Source organism: Hypanus sabinus, chromosome 9 (genome assembly GCF_030144855.1).
Source record: "Hypanus sabinus isolate sHypSab1 chromosome 9, sHypSab1.hap1, whole genome shotgun sequence".
Lineage (NCBI taxonomy): Eukaryota > Metazoa > Chordata > Chondrichthyes > Myliobatiformes > Dasyatidae > Hypanus > Hypanus sabinus.
Window position 1 is genome coordinate 141,197,899 of NC_082714.1, and position 18,657 is coordinate 141,216,555.

General features: G+C 39.5%; 1 protein-coding gene across 7 annotated transcripts in view; it reads right to left on the reverse strand.

Annotated features, from left to right (window-relative positions):
• The window catches only part of ptprt (protein tyrosine phosphatase receptor type T), a 1,496,000-nt gene that overhangs the window by 709,925 nt on the left and 767,418 nt on the right, over nucleotides 1–18,657 (reverse strand). The window lies entirely within an intron of this gene.

Sequence of the window (18,657 nt, forward strand, 5' to 3'; positions counted from 1 at the left end):
AGCAGGAAGCACTAGAGAGACATTCTGTAATGATCAATAAGCTAATTGTTTAGAATCAGATGGCATCGCCTGTTGTCTCGGAGCTGGGTGTGCCTGCACCTGTGCCACCCCCCTGCCCCAGCACTTCTTCTCTACCACCCATCCTCTCCTGCAGCAATCCACCTTCGCCATTCCAACATCCTTTACCCCCGCTAGATTAACTAACCTGCTCTCTGCTCCATGTTGACAAATACAATCAACACACACAAAATACTGGTGGAACACAGCAGGCCAGGCAGCATTTATAAGGAGAAGCACTGTCGACGTTTCGGGCCGAGACCCTTCGTCAGGACTAACTGAAAGGAAAGATAGTAAGAGATTTAAAAGTAGGAGAGGGAGGGGAAAATGTGAAATGATAGGAGAAGACTGGAGGGGGTGGAGTGAAGCTGAGAGCCGGAAAGGTGATTGGCAAAAGTGATACAGAGCTGAAGGGAAAGGATCATTGGACGGGGGGCCTTGGGAGAAAGAAAGGGGGAGGGGGGAGAACCAGAGGGAGATGGAGAACAGGCAGAGAGAGAGAAAATAAACAATCAACTAAATATGTCAGGGATGGGATAAGAAGGGAAGGAGGGGCATTAACGGAAGTTAGAGAAGTCAATGTTCATGACATCAGGTTGGAGGCTACCCAGCCGGTATATAAGGTGTTGTTCCTCCAACCGGAGTGTTTCATCTTGACAGTAGGGGAGGCCATGGATAGACATATCAGAATGGGAATGGGAGGTGGAATTAAAATGTGTGACCACTGGGAGATCCTTCTTTCTCTGGTGGATAGAGCATAAGTGTTCAGTGAAATGGTCTCCTAGTCTACTGTGCAAAATTCTTAAGCACCTTAATATTTAATTGAATGCTTTTCTTCTTGTTTATAAGTAAATACTTCCTTTTAGTATCAAATAGACATTAAAATCATGAATCCTCTCAAGCTACTGCAAGCATAGTTACTTAAAAGAATGCAAATATAATGAAGCAAGTTATTTGCTAGTTCTTAATTTGATAGTCCTTTGCAGTTCTAATTTGGTAGTCCCTTGGTTAGCTACAAACAAAAATCATATGCACTAAACCAGTCACATTGTCTGGTATCCTAAGTTTGTGCAAGATGACTGACTATCAAGATATATAGATGATTGGAAAGTTGCTGCCAACAGAGATTAATGAGGTGTATCACTGGCAACTGCTCCTCAGCAGTTTAAATGTATTTCTCTCACCATATGCACAGAAAACACACATGAGTTGTCAAAGCAGCAACAGGAAATGGTTGTTTGAAGGGTGTAATTCCATCAAAAAGGACAGAGGTAATTATATAATCGGGATGCTTCATGATAGCAACAAACATTGAGAATATCTGAAACATTCAAAATGGTGGCACTGAGACCACAGAGTAGCCATCTTACATTGAATTAAACAATATCTTTAAACACACTGCACCTACCCTTGGCCCATTCATCGAAAATCACAGAAACGTACTTCTAAAAGCACCAATAACTGGGGATAAATCAACTTACCCCAATTCATTTCCTACACTCATTTTCTCTGCTTTTCAATAAAAAATGTCTAATTCTCATTTCCACATTGAGTTTCTTTCAAATAATCACATTTTAGCATCAGGTCAATCCATACAGAACAGATGCTAACATGGTAAGCAAGCGATATTGGGCACTTCTCAATTCTGTTCACTTCTGCAACTCAAGAGTTAAAATAAGAAGTAAATGGAGACAGGAGGCTGATAAGATGAAAGAAAAGTGAAGAAAAGTAAAAGAGTGATTAAAAGAAGGGAAGGAATGATCGATGCAGTCAGGTGGACCAGAGAAGTGAACGATGGGGTAAGTGATTAAAAGAAAGAAGGGCTGAAATTAAGATTAAGAAAATTAATAGAAGAATAAAGGAGGAGTAGAGGATAAGGGAAGAGATGAGGAAATGAAAGAGAGAAAATATGATAAAAAGACAACATTTCCTTCTTATTTTCACTTCAGCTATCTAACTGACCTTTTTTTCTTGCTCTCTTGACTATCTCTCCTTTTCTCAGTTCCTTGATCTTCCCTCCCTTTTGTCCACCCTGCTTTTTCCCTGTCTTTTGCCTCTGTAGCTTGCGCAGAAAAGAGGCTGCAGAGTAAATGTTGGCCATAATCCTATTGAATGGTGTAGTCAGCAAAATAAGGCTGGAAGTGGCAATAAGGTTGGGCAAGGCAGTGAGTAAGGCATACAGTATGCTTGTTTTCATCATTGTGTACAGGATCTAGGATGCCATGTTAAAGGTGCACAAAATACTGCTGAAATCACACTTACAGCATTGTGTGCATTTCTACTTGCAATACTACAGGAATGATGTGATTAAATAGGGAGGGTGCCCGAAAGTTTCACAAGGAATTTGCCAGCACTCAAGGGCTTGAGCTATAACCCTTTATTAGAACAGGCCTTCAACCAGAAAACCAGATTTTTTGGGTACAGACAGGGGAGTTAGGAGTCCAGTTAGGGTTTAGAGACAGGGATGTGGAGAAGCTCGAGGTCAGACCAGAGCCTAAGCCTCCACTTTGCACTTGAAGGCCAGTGATGTGGATGTATGACGAAGGACATCTGTAGTTAGGTATCAGGCCAGCAGAACAGAGAGGAAGAGGAGTGGTGGACACCCATAGCTTAGCGAGTTGGTGGGTTCCAGGATCTGAGTTCCTTGAGGGCAGATTGAACAAAGGCTGCTGTCTCCCTAGATAAGCAGAATTCCAGAAGTTGACACCCAATGGGCAGAGACTTGTGTCTATGAGTTTGGGATTCCAGTCGGGGAGTTGAAAGGCCGATGCTTACAACTCTGAGTCTACTGGAGGCTGGAGGCCAGATACGCTTTCCTGTAGTTACAGTTCCGCTCTTGCGTGTACATGGGAGCATGGGTAGGGGGGAGGAACAGGGCTTGTTTTGCTGTTGTTAATTTTTCCTGTTTTCTTGCATTATTCTATGAACACGGTGGGAAAGCGGCGTTGCTGCTGGAATGTGTGGCAGCACTTGCCTGCTACGTGTCGTCCACCTCCAGCACATCCTTTGGTGGTTTTGGTTGTTATTACAGTATAAATGATACACCTCACTGTATGTTTTGATGCACATGTGATAAATAAATTAATCTGAATGTAAACTTTTTTTCTTTCCACGCATGCTGCCTAATCTGCCGACTATTTCTATTATTTTCTGGATTTGTTTCAAATTCCTGGCATGAAAAGATTTTTGATTTTCAAAACTGAAAGGAAATTTTGATAGAGGATCACAAGATTATGATTTGTTAAGAGCAGGAGATCCCAACCTTTTTTACGCCATGGACCAAGCAAGGGGTTTCTGGGTCCCAGTTTGGGACCCCCGGTTTAGAGCAAGAAGACAGGGTAAGCTGTTTCCACCTGTGGTTCCAAGACCAGAGACTCAGATTTAAAGTTCAAGCAAAACATGCAATGAGTATGTGAGAAAAAAATATTTTAAACAAAAGTAATTTAGAGACAAAAATAGCATCAATCACTGCCTACAAAAGGATCTTGGAGGAAGTAATTTTCAGAATTCAGAAATGCCTCTCCTCTAAATTATAACTGATTTTGTTTAAAATTACTTTTCCCACATCTTCATTGTACTTTTTACCCCTCATTTTAAATCAGAGTCTCCATATGGATGGAGCAGGAAAAAGAGACAGGAAGATTGCTTTATGAGGAGCTGGCATAGACTTTCCAGGTCAAATAGCCTCTGCCTGTGACAGAAAAATCAACAATTCTATAAACAGCCACAGAAATACTCTGAAACATCAAAGAAATCTGTCAACAAGTTTCAGCCAAGGCAGAAGCCTTGTGTATCAACATAGGACAATCAAATTTTCTCCCATTCTCATTGTTACATCCATCCAGCTGAGACAATGGCCTCAAAAATTCTGGGGATAAAATTTAGTAATAAGGAGCCTGATTTCATTTCTCCTATCATATTTATCAGTTGAGAACACTTCAAGTGTGTCAGTTTCAATTCAGAAGTGAATGCACAGTGTCGAATATTGATCACAAATGATCCACTCTGTCAGATTTTCACAGACATAACAACTTGCATCAATATAAAGCATTTCTTAACTAGAACATGCCCAAAAAAAGTTTGTTACAGCTACTTTAGTTCATAACTCTTGTTAGGTAGGAAACACAGAACTTATTTGAGCACTGTGGTTGCTCACACAGAAAGTCAAAAGTAGATTTATCCCTTGTGATATTAGTTGAGGAAGAAACACAACCTCTGATATTGGAAAGCATTCTAAAGCACTTCTGCAAAATAACTACATAAGATATGTAATACTAATCTGACAGGACAATCGGCTCCAAAGTGAACTTTGAGAATATTTATAATCCGTCAACGTAGAGACTTTCTATGATGGAGTCAGGCAGATACACAGCACAATATCAGGCATGTGTGTTGTAACAACAGTCCAAACATTATTTAGCATTCCCCAGAGGGACCAAAATATTCATAAATTACTGAAGGATCCGTGATCCTGGATGTGCTGCATAACATCAGTGTGTCAGTCCAGATTTTTGTGCTCATGTTTCTGGAGTGGATCTTGAGTCTATGATTTCTAAGGTAAGAAGCAGGGCTGAAAATTCAAATTTGTATTCATGCCATGGGAAAGCTGCTTCTATGTTATGTTTAGCCATTTAGATAAAGCAACAGTTATGTATTTAATAGTTGCTTTCTTGTAACATGCTTTACATCATTTCAAAGATTTCTCTTGCCCCGATCACTGCTCTATTCCCGCTACACGCAAGTCTGCAAGGCTAAGCACAGTTCAAACACCATCTGTAAATTTGCTAATGAATACGATTTCAGTGATGGTGAGAAGGTGTACAGCAGTGAGACAGATAAGCTGGTTGAGTGGTGCTGCAATGACAACCTTGCACTGAACATCAGCAAGACCAAGGAACAAAGTGTGGGTTTCAGGAAGGGGAAGTCACAAGAACATGCACTGGTGTGCTTTGAGAGATCAGCGATAGAAAGGATATATACCTTCAAGTTCTTGGCCATCAATACTTCAGAGGATTTAACCTGGCCCCAGCATATTGATGCGGTCATGAAGAAGGCACAGCAGTGGCTCCACTTCATTAGCTGAGGAGATTTTGTATGTTACCAAAGCCTCTAGCAAAGAACTCTGACTGATCGCATTGGTATGAATCCTCCAATACCTTGCATCACAAAAGGCTGCAGAAGATTGTAGACTCAGTTCCACCACAGGAATAACCTTAACCTTAATCCTCCCCCCCCCCCCCGCACCCCACTGATGACATCTTAAAGAGCTAGTGCCTCACTAGACAGAGGCATTTATCATTAAAGACCCTCACTATCCTGTCATTCTTATTGCTACCATCAGGGAGGAGGTGCAGGAGGCTGAAGATGCACACTCAGTGATTCAGAAAGAGCTGTTCTCTCTGCCATCAAATTTATGACAGTCCATGAACCCATGATCACTTTCTTGTTATTTCTTTTGTTCTGCACTATTTATTTATATTTGGTAATTTATGGTAATTTTATGCCTTTGCACTGTACTGCTATTCCAAAACAATAAATTTCAAGTCATATGTCAGTGATAATAAATCTCATTCGGATTCATCTCAGTAACCTTCTGATTTTAAGCTAGACAGTAAATGCCATGGTAAAAGGAGCACCAAAGATCTAAATTCACATCACAGGGGTGTAATCACCGTTTGATGCTACGCACTGCACCCTTTAAACAATCAGCTAGTTATTGTGAACACTGAATAGCCTATTCAACCCGATCTAGATTGTACTACAATTAAAACATGTCACCTGACTATTAATTGTTCAGTGATGAACTGATGCAACAGTATAACCACTTAAGCATTCCCCATCAGACATATCTTTGCAATTCAAACACTTCAAACCCATATATATTCACACTGCAAAAGGTAATTAGCCTTTTACCAGTACTACAGGATAGTTCACCAAGTGTTTCCATAATAAATAACACTCCAGTGCTTATGACCTTATGAATAATTTATAACAATATATTTTGTCCAAATATACCAAAGATGATAGTGAGAGTCATCATTTATCTTCTGAGTTATTACCTCGTAAGCTACAGATTAAGTTACAAGTGGTTCTTAAAGGCATTACTTATGAATAGTAAGTGGGAAGCTGGACATTAACTCTTCCATAAGAATTTCCTTGAGCATAATTTCTGCATAAATTTCCAATTCTAAATTTTAAAATTTATTTTTTAAAAATGAATAAAATATATCTGCTCTAAAAGAATCAGTAAGTGGTTGTGGAGTGCAGTGCACCAATCTCCAACCCGCACATCAAAAAATAGAAAATACTTTCTTCTTTAAACTACCAAACTGAATTGAGGGCATAAAAGAAATCCACTGTTGAATTCTGGTCATATATACTAGTTAATAGAAACTCTGATAGGATTTGGTGCAAGCAAATAGAACTTCTAATCATTAATCATGATACTTGGTGAAAATAATATGTTAGAGTAAGAAATGGTGTCTAGACTTCCATCAAATATATCTAAAATAATGCATGACAGCCTGAGAGAGGCTATTCATTTTTATATTTTATGCAATGTCTTCTTTCAGAAAACCGATTTTTGGTAAGTTTTGTTTTAGTAAATTGCATGATGTTGAGCATTATTCATTTGCACTTGCAGACACATAAATTGTAGAGAATGACTTGCAGTTTCTTGCATATAAGGAAATAGTGTCTGTCTTGACTGCAGAAGGTCTTAATGCAGACCGAAGGATTTCTCCAGTGTAGGTTGAGGGTCTCTGCCCAACCTGAATTGCTGTAGGGGAGTTGAGTAAAGGAGGAATTTTCATAGACACCAATGTGGTTATGCATGAAGGCCCAAGATTTGTAATTTTAATATGGACTATACATTGTAGCTTGTAGCAATTGAAATTCACACCTTGGTGTATTCATACAAAATCAATCTATTGATAGTATGTATATATTACCATATCCTACATTGAGATTTATTTTCCTGCAGGCATTTAGAACAAAATAAAGAAGTACAACAGAATTTATGAAAAACTATATACAAAGACTGATAAACAACCAATGTGCAAAAGAAGACAATATGTACAAATAAAAAATAAATAATACTGAGAACAAGTTGTAGAGTTCTTGAGAGTGAGCTTGTCGGCTGTGGGATGTAAATGAAGTTGTGCTCCGCCTTTAAGAAAAACATGCTTTTTAAACAAGGGAAAATAATCAGGCCAAGAAATTTTCTTTTTGGATTGAACAAAGTAAAAATAAAAACAGCAGCATTAATGCAACACTGAACGACAAGGCTGTTAATTACTTAATGCATTGTTTGAAGAACTTTGCATGTAACTGGTCCAGGAGATGGAAATTCAGAGACTACTTTCTCAACACTATTTGTCTGAAATATGCACACTTCTAGAACTGTATGCAATTGAAACCATTTCCAGGTAAAGTTTTGCCACACTGGGAATCTCGCTAGGCACTGCCAATCACAATCATCTCTGCACTTTGGTCCATCACTGTATGATGTCATTCTCTACAACCCCCTGCTTCAAGCTTCACCTGGATGGAATTGCTCCTTTGATGCTGCTGCTGTAAGTACATTTTTCATTCCATGTATATGTGTATATATATATCTATATGTATATATACACACACACACAATATCTTTCACTTAGACTTTGACAATGTGCATCTATCATTTACACTCTTGGAACAATGTATTTCTATAGAAATGTTCCCAATGAGGTCCCAGATAAACTCTTTACATATGATCTAGATTTGACCCTGAGGAATCTTCTGACATTTTGTTATGTTAGCTTTTCCATTCTGACCTCCGCCCTGCTCCTTGCCCCATACCCATCCATAAGACCATAAGACATAGGTGCAGAATTAGGCCATTTAGCCCATTGGGTCTGCTCCGCCATTTCATCATGGCTGATCCCAAATCCATGTAAACCCCATACACCCACCCTCTCACTGTATCTTTTGATGCCCTGACAAATCAGGAATTTATCAATTTCCACACGTACAAACAAACAGTAGGAACTCAGCAGTTCGGGCAGCATCCGTTGAAATGAGCAGTCAACATTTCGGGCCGAGACCCTTCGTCAGGACGTGTTGATTTGACCACAGCATCTGCAGTGTACTTTGTGTACTTATCAATTTCCATTTTGAACAAACCTACAGACTTGGCGTCCACCACAGTCTGTGGCAGAGCATTCCCCAGGTTCACCACTCTTTGGCTAAAACAATCCCTCCTTACTTCTGTTCTAAAAGGTCACCCCTCAATTTTGAGGCTGTACCTCATTCGCAAACTTGGCCACAAAGCCATCAATTCCACTAGGGAAATCATTGACAAAAGACTGACCTCTGAGGAACACCACTAGTCACTGGCAGCCAACCAGAAAAGGCCCCCTTTATTCCTATCCAGCTCCAGGTTTTGTCTCCAACCCTCTTCCTGTAATCTCCCAAAACATTTTACAGATAAAATTGCACATCTCAGTCCAGCAGATCCAAGTTTCCAAGACAACTTTGGAACATCCTCTCTAGGATCCTGATGTCTGAATCTCTATTCCAAGGACCTGACAGCCATCTCAGGTCAATTTACATTCCTCAAGTACTTGGTCTTTGGTTAATGATATTTCTGTTTACACTTCACACAGATGAAGTATTATATGGAACAATGGCAGCATCCAAGTCTTGGCTTCAAGGATAAGTGAATTGTTCTGCAACAGATCCATGAAATAATTTAATTTCATTTCATTTTATTTAGATACCTCATGGAATAGGCTCCTCTGACCCTTCAAGCCGTACTGTCCAGCAATTCCCATTTTAACACTAGCCTAATCACTGGCCAATTTACAACAACCAATTAACTTTTGGGCTGTGGAGCACCCAGAGAAACCCCCCACATTCCACAGGGAGGATATACAGACTCCATACAGATGATGTAAGAATTGAACTTCGAACTCCAACATCCCAAGCTGTAATAGCGTCACAGCAACCACTGTGCTACCCTGGAGCCCATGACACATTAAAGGCATAAATGAATCTCTAGGCTGTGTTGTTTTGGTGTGTTTGCAATGTTTTGCTGAGTATGAAAACAACATTGAATTAGTGGAAGAATAATAGGGTCAGTTTTGGAGGTCTAAAACCAGATGCTATGTTAATAAGTCAAGAAAAATATAACTTGAATCATGTCATATGTCCGAAACTGTTGGGACAAATGAAAATGACACCATAGAATTATTATTTAACTGCAAATGCAAATTTGGAGAATGACAGGTAAATTGACAAAACTTTTCCCGTGGAGCATGAGCATGCAAATTCCATTAATTGTCTGATTCACTCCCTTTAATAGGTCTAGTTCCAGCAGCTAATCTCAAGCAACCTTAAATCTGGCATAACTGCAGGAGGGATGCTAGATAAATCTGCTTCCATTATTTCTATCCTCAATATGTGTAATCCAGACTTCAAGGAGCAAATCGCTTTCAATTTGCACACCTGCCATTGATTTGATGCCCTTTCATTTGTCTCAATTAATTCAATGCCGTCTTCTCAATCATCAGCATTGTGTGCCATTACAGTGAAGCAGTCAAATTCATTTTGCTCTTGGATGTCATAAAAGGAGCGAGGAGATGGTTTGATTCTATTAATCAGTTTATCAAAGAGATAAAAGAACACAGCGTTATTGAGTATTACCATATCATGGATAAAAAACCCCAGCAATTAACATCCAGTTAGATTGAAAGTTAGCAAGAAAAATGTGTTAACCTTCACTACAGGAGTCCTTTTTAGTCAGGAATAAGTTTTGCCTGTATTCGTAAGTAAAAATGCTCATGATTTGCCTTAGTGAACATAAGCAATGAGTCACACATCATGCACTCTTGCACAGTGAAGCGAGGGCTAACTTGAAATTGGATTTCATTAACAGTCATCAGCATCATCATCAAGTGCTGTGTTGTATGATATGGGTGATCATGGTCTTGTATCTGTCATGACCTTGATGGTTCTTGGCAATTTTTTCTTTACGAGGTGCTTTGCCATTGCCTTCACAGGATGGTTGACCCCAAACGTTATCAATATCTCCAGAGATCGTATAACCAGGACTTGTGATATGCAGCAGGTGCTCATACGACCATACACCACTTGCTCCCATGCTTCACGTGATCCTGATTGGGAGTCAAAGCAGTGGTACACCTTGCAGGGTAGCGGAGGGAAGGAGCATTTTACACCTCCTTCGGTAGAGATAAATCTCCACCCTGCCACCCCTCGTAAACAGCATTCACTGTAATTGCCAACCTTTGCCAGCCTTATAGACAAGCCTTTTAAAGCAAGCCGAGGAAAAATCTGGAGTTGGAGGAGTCCTTTGTTGAGTTCAAAACTTCTGTAATGCCACTGCTGCCAAATGGTATTGGTCTCTCGCATTCCTTTGGATTCATCAGCTGCATGCAGAGGGAGAGCCTGCCGCATGGGCAACAGCTTGCTCTCCATATCGTACTGCGCAGGCTTGCGTTTCATGTAGACAGCTAGGGTGCAACATCCATGGTTGACACTGACCAACGGAGGGCTGAATAATATATAGATATGGAGTCATAGAGTCATACAGAATGGAAACAGACCCTTCGGCCCAACTCATCGATGCTGACTGTGTTGCCCAGCAAGCTAGCGTCATCTGCCCACGTTTGGCTTATAAATCTCTAAACCCTTCCTAACCACGTACTGATCCAGATGGCTTTTATCTGTTGTGAATGCACCTACTTCTGGTTCATTCCAAATATGCACCATCTTTTGCATGAAGAAATTACTCCTGAAGTTCCCTTTATATCTCTTGTCTCTAATCTTAAACCCATCTTGATTTTAGCATATCCCTCTGGGTGAAAGACTGTGTGCTTTCATTTTGTCTTTGCCCTTCTTGATGTTATTTACATCTATCAGGTCACCCTTCAAAACTCCACATTGCAGGGAATAAAGTCCTTGTCTACAATCAACGTCTTCTTGTAACTCAGGGAACATCCTGGTAGATCTTTTCTGCACTCTCTCTATTGTAATAACACCTTTCCTATAACAGGGTGACCTAAACTGAACACAATACTCCAATTGAGACCTCACCAATGTCTTATATAACTGCTACCTAACTACCCAACTCAGTGCCCTGACTGATGAAGACCACTGTGCCAAACACCTTTTTCACCTCTCTAGCTACCTGAAGCTCCAAAGTCAGCTGACAGGTCCTGATGTCAGCAAATTATGTACTTTTATCCCTAGGTTTCTCTGTTCCATCACACTCCCTAGGACACTACCACTTCATCCCCTATATAAAACTAATAAAGGGCCAGGTCTGTTTCTGAAAGATTAAAAGAATTAAAATAAAAAGAAAACTTGCCCCTGTTAACTAGAGATAGCAAGGATTGTAGCACTTTGTAAATATTGGGAAAGTCCTTAAAAGCACTGACTTGCTTCACCGTGCATCTTACCGTCCCGGTGGGTATTGTCATTCTGTTATACATGATGAACTCAGTTCTTGCAATAAGTAGGTCCTAAGAGACTAAATGCCACTTTAAATCAATTTAATCTTCTTTGTGCTTGCTTGCATATGCAGAAGTATGAAAATGTTCAATAAGACTTTGAATACTTGCTACAAAAGTACTGGGTATATGATCAGCACACTGGTTCCTGTTGGTACAGCCCAAGACATGGAAAATTAGAGTTTTATGCAATATTATCATGACAATATGCATGGTCCATTAAAGAACTTACTTATCATTTTTCTGATAGGCTGCTTAAAATGAGGAGTCTGCCAAGCTGATATTCAGCAAAGACTTTTCAACATAAATGCACTGGTTTATTTTACTTTTCTCAATATCAATCTTTATTTCACTCCTTGAACTAATCTCAGTGATGTGTTGCAATGCCATCCGCATGTAGTCTTTAGACTAGATTAGATACGACTTCAGAAAGGGTAAGATGAGGGAAGACACACCAGTCCTCAGAGGGATCTGAAGTGGAAAGAGTAAGCAACTTCAAATTCCTTGGTGGCAATATCTGAGGATCTATCCTGGACCCAACATATCAATGCAGCTACAAAGATGGGACAACAGCATTTATATTTCATTAGCAGCTTGAGGAGACATGGTATGCCACCAAAGACACTTGCATATTTTTACAGTTGTACTGTGGAGAGCATTTTAACTGGCTGCATCACCATCTGATATGGGCAGGGGACAGGGGCCAGGGGCGCTACTGCCCAGGATTGAATTAAGCTGCGGAGAGTTGTAAACTCAATCAGCTCAACTATGGGGATCATTGCTACCATCAGGAAGGAGGTACAGAAGCCTGAAGTCACACACTCAATGATTCAGGAACAGCTTCTTCCCCTGGCATCTGACATCAGGGTTTGCCAACTGACATTGGAGCTTCGGATCAGTGCTTAGCTCTGATTGGAGCTTCGGTTAAAACAGGTAGTTTATTGCAAGTGTGGACACTTACTGAGATAGTCAGATCATAGGCAACATATTTTATTGAGATTAGGGAAGGAAACTTCATCTCTGAAGACACAGGATGAATACGACATCCTCCTGAGAGTATTTATTCCCTTGATCACTTAGTCTCCTTATCCAGTTCCTCTGCTCAAGCTCTCTACCAAGGTCTGTTCCCTTGAAGGTCAGGGAAACAGCCTTCAGCACTTGGAAAAGTACTTTGAGGAAAGGAAGAATGCCCAAATCCTTGTTGAATCGAGCAACGGCCCACTGAAGTCCATCAGCTGTTGACTTCAAGAAGTTTAAAGATAAAGTTTTCTTTGGCATATCTTCACTGAAACATACAATGAAGTGCATTGTTTGCGTCAAATCAAACCAGCAAGGATTGTGCTGGGCAGCCTACAAGTTACAGCATGCTTCTGGCGCTTTCATTGCATGTCCACAAATTACTAATCCTAACCGTCTGCCTTTGGAGTGTCGGAGGAAACCAGAGCATCTGGAAGAAACGCATGTATTCACGGGGAAAATGCACAAACTCCTTCTGCAACAGGAAACGAACCCCTATTTTACAGGGTCACCGTGAAGCATTACGCTAACTGTGTATAATCTCATTAAATGGCATTTATAATCCCTTTACATGGTATTTATGCTATTTGCTTAACATATACAGCACTCTGCTGCCCAAGAGAGTATGCAAAAACCACAAAGCTCTGTATTGACATACGTCGATAAAGAATTGTACAGTAATTTAATTGGTGCTATAGAATCAAATTTTGCACATAATCTTCTCAGGAAACTGCTTGTGACCAAAGCAAGCTTAATGCTAAAAATGAAACTATGGTATGCTGTGATCAATTGCTGCATTTTACATACACAGCTAGTAGCTTAGACTGGTGAAAGATAGCTCCAAGATGAAGATGGCTACTGAGTTGATTACTATTCCTATCAGTAAAGGTACTGTGCTTCAAAGATTAGTTTCAGAGCAGTAATCATGTCTATCTTGGCTTGAATGCTTGTGCTAATCATCAGCTGATAATCAAATTGTTTACAGGGAGAGCTGTGGATCTCTGCAACTCAGGCAGCTTCAGCAGATCCAGGTCTCATAAATAACATCGCGTGCAAGAGCAAGTCTAGTATTCAGAATGTAATAACTGATGCAATCTGTTATTTTCAGTCAAATTATTTCAGAATATTTGCACCAGCAGTGTATCTGAAATATTTTGATGGTTTTAGGCTTACAGAGAATTGGATAAGGGACAGGAACACCACTTCTTATCTGGTGAAGCAGGCACCAGTCCCAAATCCAAAAGTTTTCTAAAAGCTGGCTACAAATTTACGATTTTTCTGGAAGAAAGGAAGTCTGTTGCCTTCATTTCCAATGCCAATAATGTACTCAGTGGAGTGGAGAGCAACTGTTCTACTCCGAGGTTACAACAACAATTTTTCTTTGCATAACAGAACAGGGAGTAAACTTTGAAATGCAGACTCTTGTAGCACAATATTTGCAAACACATAACTTTGATTTCACAAATTAAAGAGTAAGGTATTTATTGTGAACAAGATTTGCTGCATCTCTTGAAACACTCAACTGTTGGATAGGGGTGCAGAATTGTTATTTTTCTGGAAGTCCTACGCTTTTGAGCATTTTTATATATTCACATATATACAGTTCATGTAATTGTTCAGTAAGTTTTCCAGCAATTTCGGTATAGTTACTTTTGTATTTTTTCCAGAAGCGTCTTAGCTTTCTGTAGCAGGTGACATACCACTTCAATCTGGCTATTTTATAGATTAATTCTTGTCACTTGAATTTTGATGTCTCTAGTCAGAATATGAGATATCTGGGACTACTTTTTCCTTTGCCTTTTCTTTGTTCCTTGGGCTTTTTCATTGTTCATTCTTATAACAATTAATCAAATGGCTGTAAGCAACAAGTTTTATACCTTATTCTTGATTTCTGAAGAACCTTTGGATCACAAATGCATCAGGATCCAACACAACTACATTACAGAGTTAAGTCCCACTAACCTCAGAATTTAAAAATTACTAAGTAATGCACAAAAATCAATGTAGAAAAAATGATGAAAAATTATCAAAATACTTACTGTATACAAAGAGAGAACGACTACAATGTTTTCAACATGTTAAAATACCTGGGTCGACTCTGTCAAGAACATAATTTAGCACTTAACATGTAATCTTTGTTAGAAATTTTGAAAATATTATTTAATTTAAGTTCTTTGAGTTTAAATTGCTATTACTCCTACTCATTCCAACTAAGACACTCTGAAATTGGGTGAAAGAAAACCCAGCTACACTAAATGACAACTGGAATATTATGAACCTTTAGTTAAGGATGATGGAAAGACAGTCAAATAAGGCATTGCAGGCTAGGCAGCATCCATGGAGAAGAGTACAGTCGATGGTTTAGGCCAAGGGCCCTACATCAGTACTGGAGGGGAAAACCAGCATCTGCAGGTTTTCTCTTGTTTCAAATAAGACATTAACTCTCCTTGCAAATGCTGCACATTTTCTACATTTTCTGGTTCCAGTGAAGTATGATGTTGTGCAACAAGATATCTACAGTAAATCACAACAAACACAGCTCAAAATTAATGTAATAAATCCAAGAGCCTGATGCACTTATCAATCCTCTAAAGACTCTGCAACAAATGTATACATCGTTCATGATTCCAAAGTGATATTCCCAGAGTATAAGAATTATTATTCTTCATATCTTCTAAAGAACACAATAAAACATTAACAAAATACATATCAACAAACTACATCCCCATAGGGTGTTATACTTAGCAATATGAAAAGTTATCTTCCTGTACTCATTAAAAAGGGCAAGTAATGATACATAGTTCTGTAAGCATTAAGGGAACAGGATAAAGTAATTCCAATGGTTAAACCTTGGAACATCTCAAAAGGTTTGTTTCTCATTAAACTAGGCACTATCAAGATCTCCAGATACTTGTATAAAATGAGATTTGATATGCATTAAATTTCATTATTATAGAATGCAGAGGTCTAACGAAAATAAAGATGATATTCTCTAAAATATAGATAAAAATACAAACTGCCTAGAGAATTCTACAATGGTAATATTTGTTCATTACCAGGATGCCCTCTTCTCATTGTTATCATCAGGAAGGAGGCACAGAAGCCAGAAGACACAAACTCAACAGTTCAGGGACAGCTTCTTTCCCTCTACCATTCATTTTCTCTCATGCTCTTGGCTTTATTCATGAATGCTGCCTCACTACCTTTTTTGCACTACTTATTTTAATTTAATTATTTAATATACATATTTAATGTAATTCACTTTAATTTCTATATTTATCATGTACTGTACCAGATTGTACTCTACCACAAAGCTAACAAATTTCAGGACATATGCTGGTGATATTAAACCTGATTCTGATCATTTAAACTTAAATTACGGTGAGTGACTCTCTCCACCAAAGCATTACACTGAATCTCGCTGATTGTATGTATAGCAGGGTTTTTCCTGGGTTAAAGACATGTAAGAATGAAATAGGGCATTTCAATGGTCAGAATATTAAGTTCTGACCATCTCTTTCTGAGACCATTTCTGTCAGTTCATTAACTTCAGATTTTAGTGAGGGAAGCAGAGGCAGAGCAGAATAAATGATAATAAATAAACACTCGGAAATTGGATCAGTTTCCCTTTTTTATGAACAAAGTCTCACAAAAATAATTCTGGACAAGTTTTATTGTGCTGGTGACCATCAGGAAACCGGCACATGCACTTTCATATGCAAGTTGACATTAGCCCAGCATTACACACAGAACTAATGAAGTCACAGATCATATCGCCGCTTTTCCCTCCACTGTCAGCAGAAATCAGAGACTTTGAGCAACCTGCAATCTTCTCTGTTTACTCACAAAGAATAGTAATGAGGATTCAGGAATGAGATATCTAATGAAGGGTCACCAGTCACACTGATGGCCTTACTTTACGATGGTAAATGATCTACTGAAACCTCTTTCACTAATAAAAGAAATATGCAAAGAAAAAATCCAATCCGGTGACCAGTGGCTATAATGGGCCTACAGCTTACTGTGCTTTAGGATCACCTTCCACACGGAAGACTATGAGGTCAGTTCAATAGGGAGGGGGGAAGTTGGGGGGGTGTTGTTGGTGGATGATGGGCATCACGGTCACCTCCCCCTGTGTATTCCCCTCACCTCTACAGTAGGCTTTACTGCCACTGTCTATAGCAGTCTTGGGAAGAGATCTTTAACTGCTAACTTGCTTTGCAGTAGTCATGGCTGCAGTGTTGTAGTAATTGTGAGTGCTACATAGAGGTCCTGATCATTTTCAGATATCCTATATTAGTACGTTTCAATGTGCAAAGATCATATTATGCTTGTTTTCACATAACTTTGCCTAGCTTTACAATGGTTTTTTTAGGAAATTGGAGTGAACGTAGGTATCATATAGAGTCATAGAAAAGCACAGCACACAAACAGACCCTTTGGTCCACTTAGTTTGTGCCAAGCCATTTAAACTGCCTACTCCTATCAACCCGCACCAGGATCATGGCCCTCCTATCATCTGTGTACTTACTTCTCCAATCTTCTCCTTAAGTAGTGCATTCTTAAGTTACCAAATACAGATAACAGAAAATATTTAAAAATGATCATAAAACTAGTTTATTTGTTTTTCCTGGAACTTAAAAATCTAACAGAGCAAATTGCTTTAAGGACATTTGTTGTTGTGCATTCTTAGGACATTGACTTAGATGGGAGATCTTCAACTAAGGGAAAATTTATACTAGATCCTTGCATCTCTTCTTCCATTTCCTGTAAAGAATTGCAACCAACCCTGCTTCATCAGCAATATTCTTCATTCCTCAGCCACTTGAAAGCTTCCAGTTTGTGACCTTATTTGACCTTCCTATTTGCTGTTGCATCCCAACAAACACATTATGCACATCTTATTCTGGTGATTCTGATCTGCTATCACGCCAATTTAACAGTGATGCAACCTCTTTGGCCTCCCCTTCTACAATGCTTCTTCCAATGTTCCTCCAAAGGATCCTGACGCTCCACTCAAAACCATTGAGTCTAAACAGCCTGATTCTCTAGTGCTTTTGATAGTTTGCCTGGGTCACTGATGGTGAAGGCACAGTCCCTGAATCCGCATCGTGCTGGACACTTTATTGCAAAAATTCATCTTGGCTCCCACACAGAACTTAACAGCACAGGACAGGCCCTTCAGCCCATGAAGTTGTGCTGACCTTTAAACCTTCCCTAAGATCAATCTAATTCTTCCCTACTACATAGCCCTCAATCCTTCTATCATTCATGTGCCTATCTAAGAGTTTCTTAAATGTTCCTAATGTATGTCTTTAGCACCATTCTAAGTAAAAAACTTCTGTCATGCTCTCTATGCTTATACCTTAAAATTATGCCTCTTCATATTACCATTTCCACCTTGAGAAAAGGCCTCTGGCTATCCATAGAACCATAGAACATTACATCACAGAAACAGGCCTTTTGGATCTTCTTGGCTGCACCGAACGATTTTTCTGCCTAGTCTCACTGACCTGCACCTGGACCATATCCCTCCATACCCCTCTCATCTATTTGATCTATACCTCTTATCATCTTGTACACCTCTATCATGCCACCTCTCATCCTTCTTCGCTCCAAAGAGAAAAGCCCTTGGGTGCCGAAGAGGCTTGCTTTCTTTACTAGTCTTCAACAAAGCCGGGGCAGCACTCCTCATCTTGGAGCAAGAATCAAACTGCTGGAGGAATGGGACATCTGTGAAGGCCGAGGAATGTTTTGCCTTTTGGGTCAAAATCCTGCATCCGCCCGAACATTGACCATTCATTTGACTCTTCAAATGCTGGCTGACCATAGAGTTCTTCCAGCTCTATGAATATTGCTCCAGATCACAGCATCCACAATCTGTTGTGACTTCTCAGCCTGGCCTTGGATTAAAACAGCAGACTGCATAAACGCAATCCCAATAATGTTTTTGCAGCTAAAGGTTATTTAACCAGGAAATGATCAAAGTGGTCATTGCCTGAATCAAGAGCACTCTCTGAGTCATATTGGTATTTCATGGCAAGTATTGCAAAAATATGCATAAAATTGTAAT